This window comes from Etheostoma cragini, chromosome 23, assembly GCF_013103735.1.
Source record: "Etheostoma cragini isolate CJK2018 chromosome 23, CSU_Ecrag_1.0, whole genome shotgun sequence".
NCBI classification, from domain to species: Eukaryota; Metazoa; Chordata; class Actinopteri; order Perciformes; family Percidae; genus Etheostoma; species Etheostoma cragini.
In genome coordinates this window covers 18,340,446-18,346,531 of record NC_048429.1, presented here as the reverse complement: position 1 = coordinate 18,346,531, position 6,086 = coordinate 18,340,446, and the positions used below count along the sequence as shown (strand labels likewise).

General features: G+C 48.3%; 1 protein-coding gene across 2 annotated transcripts in view; it reads right to left on the bottom strand.

Annotated features, from left to right (window-relative positions):
* Positions 1-6,086, bottom strand: part of large1 (LARGE xylosyl- and glucuronyltransferase 1) — a 174,541-nt gene that overhangs the window by 67,871 nt on the left and 100,584 nt on the right. The gene's annotated exons all lie outside the window — the stretch shown is intronic.

Here is a 6,086-nt window from a genome sequence, read left to right as displayed (position 1 = left end):
TGTGCATCCATGTCCCAGAAATGCTTGTTACTAACCTAGCTCTGGGGAGTCATTCCCCGGAGTCCTTATATTCTTTTTTCCCCAGAATGTTCCCTTGGATCAGAGAGGCTCCAAAATCAGGGTAGCAGCTGTCGCCTTTGTCCCGCTCCATGTTCTGTTATGCCATGTTCAAACTGCTACACTGCAGTGCCCTGCTACGTCCTGCTGTGCCTTGTAATGCCGCACAGCGTCCTGCTATGCCTTGTAATGCCGCACAGCGTCCTGCTATGCCATGAACTACTACAAAGAACTGCTACAGACTACTAATTTTTTCTATTTTTGTTATTGCCACTCTTCATTCTAACCCCAACCGGCCCGTCAGACACCGCCTACCAAGAGCCTGGGTCTGACCGAGGTTTCTGCCTAAAAGGAAGTTTTTCCTCGCCACTGTCGCACTGTTGCTTGCTCTGGAGGAGACTACTAGAACTGTTGGGTTCTTGTATATTCTGGAGTGTGGTCTATCTGTATAGTGTCTTGAGATAACTCTTATTATGAATTGATACTATAAATAAAATTGAATTGAATTGAATTGAATTACACCATTATCTGATTAATGTTACATACGGTAGTTAGCTAGCTTTGTTTCTAGCTCCAGGCTAGCTTTTCCTCCCACCTCCAGCTAGCTAGTCGTGCTCTGCTTTCGTCCACTCATCCTTCTGTTTCTTCCAGTCTCGGATTCTCCTGGGGTCAATGTCAAAATGTCTTGAAGCTTTTTCACCTGAGTTTTCCTTTGCATACTTTAAAAGTCTTTTTGTTTTGTTGTTGAAAAGTCCATAAATAGTACCAGATCCTGTCATTCTCTGCAAGCACTATGGAGACCCGTATTACTTCCAATGTAGCTACTGCCATCGATTGTCACCTGTACATTACTACGAACTACACTTGAGCTGAGTAACACATACAACTGCATTGACTAAAATACCGGTAGGACAATAAAACCTTATATGAGTAGCATAACCCAGTAAAGCAAAGTGTAGAAAAAAGCATCAATATATTGTTGAATTGGTAGAAATGAACTTTACAATGAACCTGAATGCACATTTTTTGAAAGGCACTTCAAATTTTCAAGGAGATTATCAACACAAATTTTTTAGATAGGATAGTTTTTTTCCTAAATTTAGTTAGGAAACATGTTGGGAATGTAATAGCAAAAATTCAAATTTAATCCTAAACTGAATATTCTGGACTAAGACATTTCTGTAATGAGGCTGCTGGGCTTCGTACAAAACTCCTGAGAGATGTTTAAGAATTAATGAGTTCAAATTCATTACAACATACTGTTCAATCTCCACCCCACCTCTACATTAAACACCTGACCTCAACCGGCCTGCCCTCTTTGCCTTGCTACAAACCCTTGAAGGCCTCAAATTTGTTAAAGTGGCTGGGTCATGGATTGTACTCCCTGGAGGACTTGGTATATGGGAATGAGGCTAAAATGAAATACAAGGTGTTGAGTCAAGCACTAATTTCCCTGGGGCTCCAAACCAAACCTCAGGATATCTGCTGATTAGAATGGGAGGGTCCACTCCAGGCAGGCAACAGTGATATTTGACAATGGATGAATAAACGGTGTACGTCAACATCTCTGTGTGAGCCCATTAGCAAGAACATACAATCAGCAGTGAGGGAGAAAAGGTGGAATCAACATTTCACCTTCCTAAGTGCTGCCAGAGTCATACGGCGAACACAGGAGAGCTGAAAGAAAAGGGCTACAGCCAAGCAGGAAAGGTAATCCTCAAAATAGACAAAGCAATTAAAACTTTAGTAGGTAACTTTTGTAAAAATGTATTTTTTACATATTTGTTAAAACTGCCACTATGTCATGACAGTAGAATATGAGACAGATAATCTGTGAAAAAAATCAAGCTCCTGTGGCTCCGCCCTGTGCTCCTACTGCCACTTGCAGAAATACACCGCTTCCGGTCAGAAACAGCCAATCAGAGCCAGGAGGAGTGTCTTAGCAGTGTCAATCACTCTCGTGTACACGCTGCTCATACCCCTCCCCCGCACAGCGTGTACCGTGTTACAGCTCAAGATTGCCAGTGTACTGCAGCTGTGCTAATCGCGGAGAAACAACTTTTCAGGAAAACTGCCAATTTCTCGAGTGACACCTGCTCAGAAAACAAAGACGGGCAAACAGAAGAAGACTGATGACAAAAAGCGAGCTAAAAATAAAGAATTAAACCAAGCCCGAAATAAAACAAGGGTCAACATCGAAGCAGCTTTTCAGAGGTGGAGGGAGCTAACGCTACGCCTCCTGAAAGGATTCAACACGGATTCAGAGCTAGCGTTAGCCACATCCCTGCTTGATTTGTTTAATTTTTTTAAGAACTACACAACTAAGATATCGATGACAATCGGTTGCAGTACACTTTCAGTACACTGGTGATACCGCAAATCTCAGTTTACTCTGTAGCTTGTTGCTAATTCTAACAGTTAGCAAGCTTGTTAGCTTGTAGCACGGCAGGAATGTTGTAGCAGGTAGATTAAAGATTAACTTTACTTGCTAACTCCTTCACCCTCAATATAAGCAATATTGTTTCGATACTGTGACATCATGAGAGGCTATACGGCTCTCGGCGGGACAGTTCAGCAACGCAAGGACACAAACAAAGGTGCAACAAAGGTTTTAATAAAGTTCAGGGGAATTAATACAAAAATAGCACTCATAGATCCAATAGTTAACTTAAGAAAAGGTTGCTCTTGCAATAGTCCAAACTTAAACAGTGTCTCTTCAAATCCTAACTCATATAGCCAAGCCCCCTCCGGTCGGTCTCCTTCTGACAAAGTCTTTCTCCTTACTTTTTAGGCAGCGTTGCCACCCATGGTTCGTCTATTTGTCCGTATTCCGGTCTTTTAATCCTTCCCATGGAACACGCCGCTCTGCTCATCTGTAGCTCTTCGACCCTCTCCACTCCAGCTCCTCTGTTGGCTATATGCTGCCCTTCAGCTCATCAGGCCCTCATTGAGCTTAGGTGTGCTAAGATTCCATGTGCTCGAGAGGTGGCGTTCCCGATTTCACCAGCAGATGGCGCCAAAACGGCCCGTGACTGCAACCATCTCCTGGGTACATACCGTCCTCCAGGACGCAGCCTCTCATGACGTCACACATCCCCCCCCTCGAGACCAACGTCCACGTCGGGGTGAAGGAGGCGAAGAAGGCGTCGCGCCGGGAAAGGGCATCTGCTTTCCGTGGCGCCCGCCTGCCCTGTGTACAACAGAAAAGTTAAACGCCTGTAGGCTCAAGAACCATCTGGTAACCCTACTGTTAGTCTCCCAGTTCCTGGCCATCCACTGCAGAGGGGCATGGTCGGACACCACCGTAAACCGTCGTCCCAGGAGGTAGAACTGCTGGGAGTCCAAGGCCCAGGTTACCGCGAGGCACTCCTTCTCCACAGTGGAATAGTTCTTCTCCCTTGGCAGCAGCTTTCTGCTGAGATAAAGAACGGGGTGTTCTTCACCGTTATGCACCTGGGCGAGAACAGCCCCCAGACCCGCCTCCGAAGCATCTGCCTGGACAATGAATTCTTTCTCCAAGTCAGGCGCCACCAGGATCGGACCGGAACACAGCACTTCCTTCAGGTCGATGAAGGCCGCTTGCGCCTCGGGATTCCACTTTACCATCCGAGAGTGGCGGTTCGTCGTCAACTCTGTTAGAGGTGCAGCAATGGTAGCAAAGTCCGTTATAAACCGTCTATAATAGCTGGCTAAGACCAAAAACGACCTCACCTGCTTCTTGGTGATGGGCCGGGGCCAGTCCTGTATGGCCCTCAACTTGGCTTCCTGAGGCTTGACCAACCCCCGCCCGATGGTGCACCCCAGGTAGTTTGTCTCACTGAAGGCCAGCCTGCATTTCTCTGGGTTCGCCGTGAGCCCTGCTTCCCTGAGTGATCTACCACCGCCTTTCATCACCTTGGACATGAATGGAGTCCTTTGGTCCGTCAATATCTCCTTCGGGAGCCCCAGACTCGTTGACAGCAGGAATAGCTCCTTGGCGATCTGTTTGGAAGTAGCCTTCCTCAGCGGGATGGCCTCAGGATATCGGGTTGCATAGTCCAGGATGACCAGTATGTACTGATGTCCCCTGGCGCTCTTCGGTTAGGGTCCAACGATGTCCAACCCGATCCTCTCGAACAGGGTCTTGATAATTGGCAAGGGAACGAGCGGGTTTCTGTATGTGGGCTTGGGTGCCACCTTCTGGCACTCAGGACAGCTACAACAGTAGTTCTCTATCTCCCTGTGCACTCCCGGCCAAAAGAAGCGTCGTAAAATCCTTTCCTTTGTCTTCTCCACTCCTAGGTGGGCTCCTAGCGGGTGGGTGTGTGCTAGGTGGAGCACAGTGGTTCGGTGGGGCTGTGGTACGAGGAGCTGTTCCTGCACCTCGCCATCTCCCTGTACCACCTGATACACCAGCCCTTGGTTTACTGCAAAATGGGGGTAGGTTGGGCTTGTCCTATCTCCTATGACCACTCCCTCTATCACCTGCACATTCTTCAAGGCATTTGCAAGAGTCGGATCTTGTAACTGGGCTGTACCGTACTGGCCCGTGATTACTGGCCTCCATGACTCCCACGAGCGAAGCAAAAAGGTGGGCGGGTGGTGCGCTGGAGGACCCAGCCGTGGGCATAGGTCCATCCGCTGGTTCCCCACACTGCCAGGAGATGTGTCCCATCTCCCCACACTGGCGCGTTTAGCTCTCCCGGTGTCCTCTTCCTGGGGCCGGCGGGGGTCGGGCTCTCCCTGGAGACTGGACAGCTCCCAAAGTGTCTGGGTTGGGTCCCTTGGGGTTTGTTGGACGGCCTCCTCCCATCTGTGACGTGGACGCACCCTGTTGCCCCTTCCGGGAAGCCCGCAGCACATCTGTCGTGGCTTGGTACCTTTCCACGGCTTCCACGGTTTGGTCCGCTGTCGCCAACGCCTGTTGGCTGATGAGTCGTTTTGCCTCATAAGGCAGGGCCCGTAGGTATTTGTCCATTACCACAGTTTCCACTACTGCAGCTGCCGTACTCCTCTCCGGTACCAGCCATCTCCGCGTGATCCGGACAAGTTCATGCATCTGGGCTCGAGGCGGCTGGTCGGGTTGTAAGGTCCACTATTTTAGCTTTGTTAAACCGTAACAATCACCACACTTACTCTACAGCAGAAGACGATATATACAAACCCTGAAAAAAACCTCGAAAACCTTGAGAGCAAGACAAAAAAAAACTCACTGACAAAGTCAACGATTTAGAAGGGAGTAGTAGACGTAATAACTTGCGTGTACTGGGCATTCCTGAGAAAATAGAAGGCAATGACACCTGCTCCTTTATGGAAAAATGAATAGCAGATACTTTGAAGATAGCGCCACCGGTTTTGGAGAGAGCGCATCGGGTAACAGCTAGCTAAAGTTCCATCAGGTATCCGAGAAGCGTCATCATCAAGTGTTTAAACTGAGAAAATACACTCACCGGCCACTTTATTAGGTACCCCATGCTAGTAACGGGTTGGACCCCCTTTTGCCTTCAGAACTGCCTCAATTCTTCGTGGCATAGATTCAACAAGGTGCTGGAAGCATTCCTCAGGGAGTTTGGCAACTGGCATCACACAGTTGCCGCAGATTTGTCGGCTGCACATCCATGATGCGAATCTCCCGTTTCACCACATCCCAAAGATGCTCTATTGGATTGAGATCTGGTGACTGTGGGGGCCATTTGAGTACAGCGAACTCATTGTCATGTTCAAGAAACCAGTCTGTGATGATTCCAGCTTTATGACATGGCGCATTATCCTGCTGAAAGTAGCCATCAGAAGTTGGGTACATTATGGTCATAAAGGGATGGACATGGTCAGCAACAATACTCAGGTAGGCTGTGGCGTTGCAACGATGCTCAATTGGTACCAAGGGGCCCAAAGAGTGCCTAGAAAATATTCCCCACACCATGACACCACCACCACCAGCCTGAACCGTTGATACAATGCAGGATGGATCTATGCTTTCATGTTATAGACGCCAAATTCTGACCCTACCATCCGACTGTCGCAGCAGAAATCGAGACTCATCAGACCAG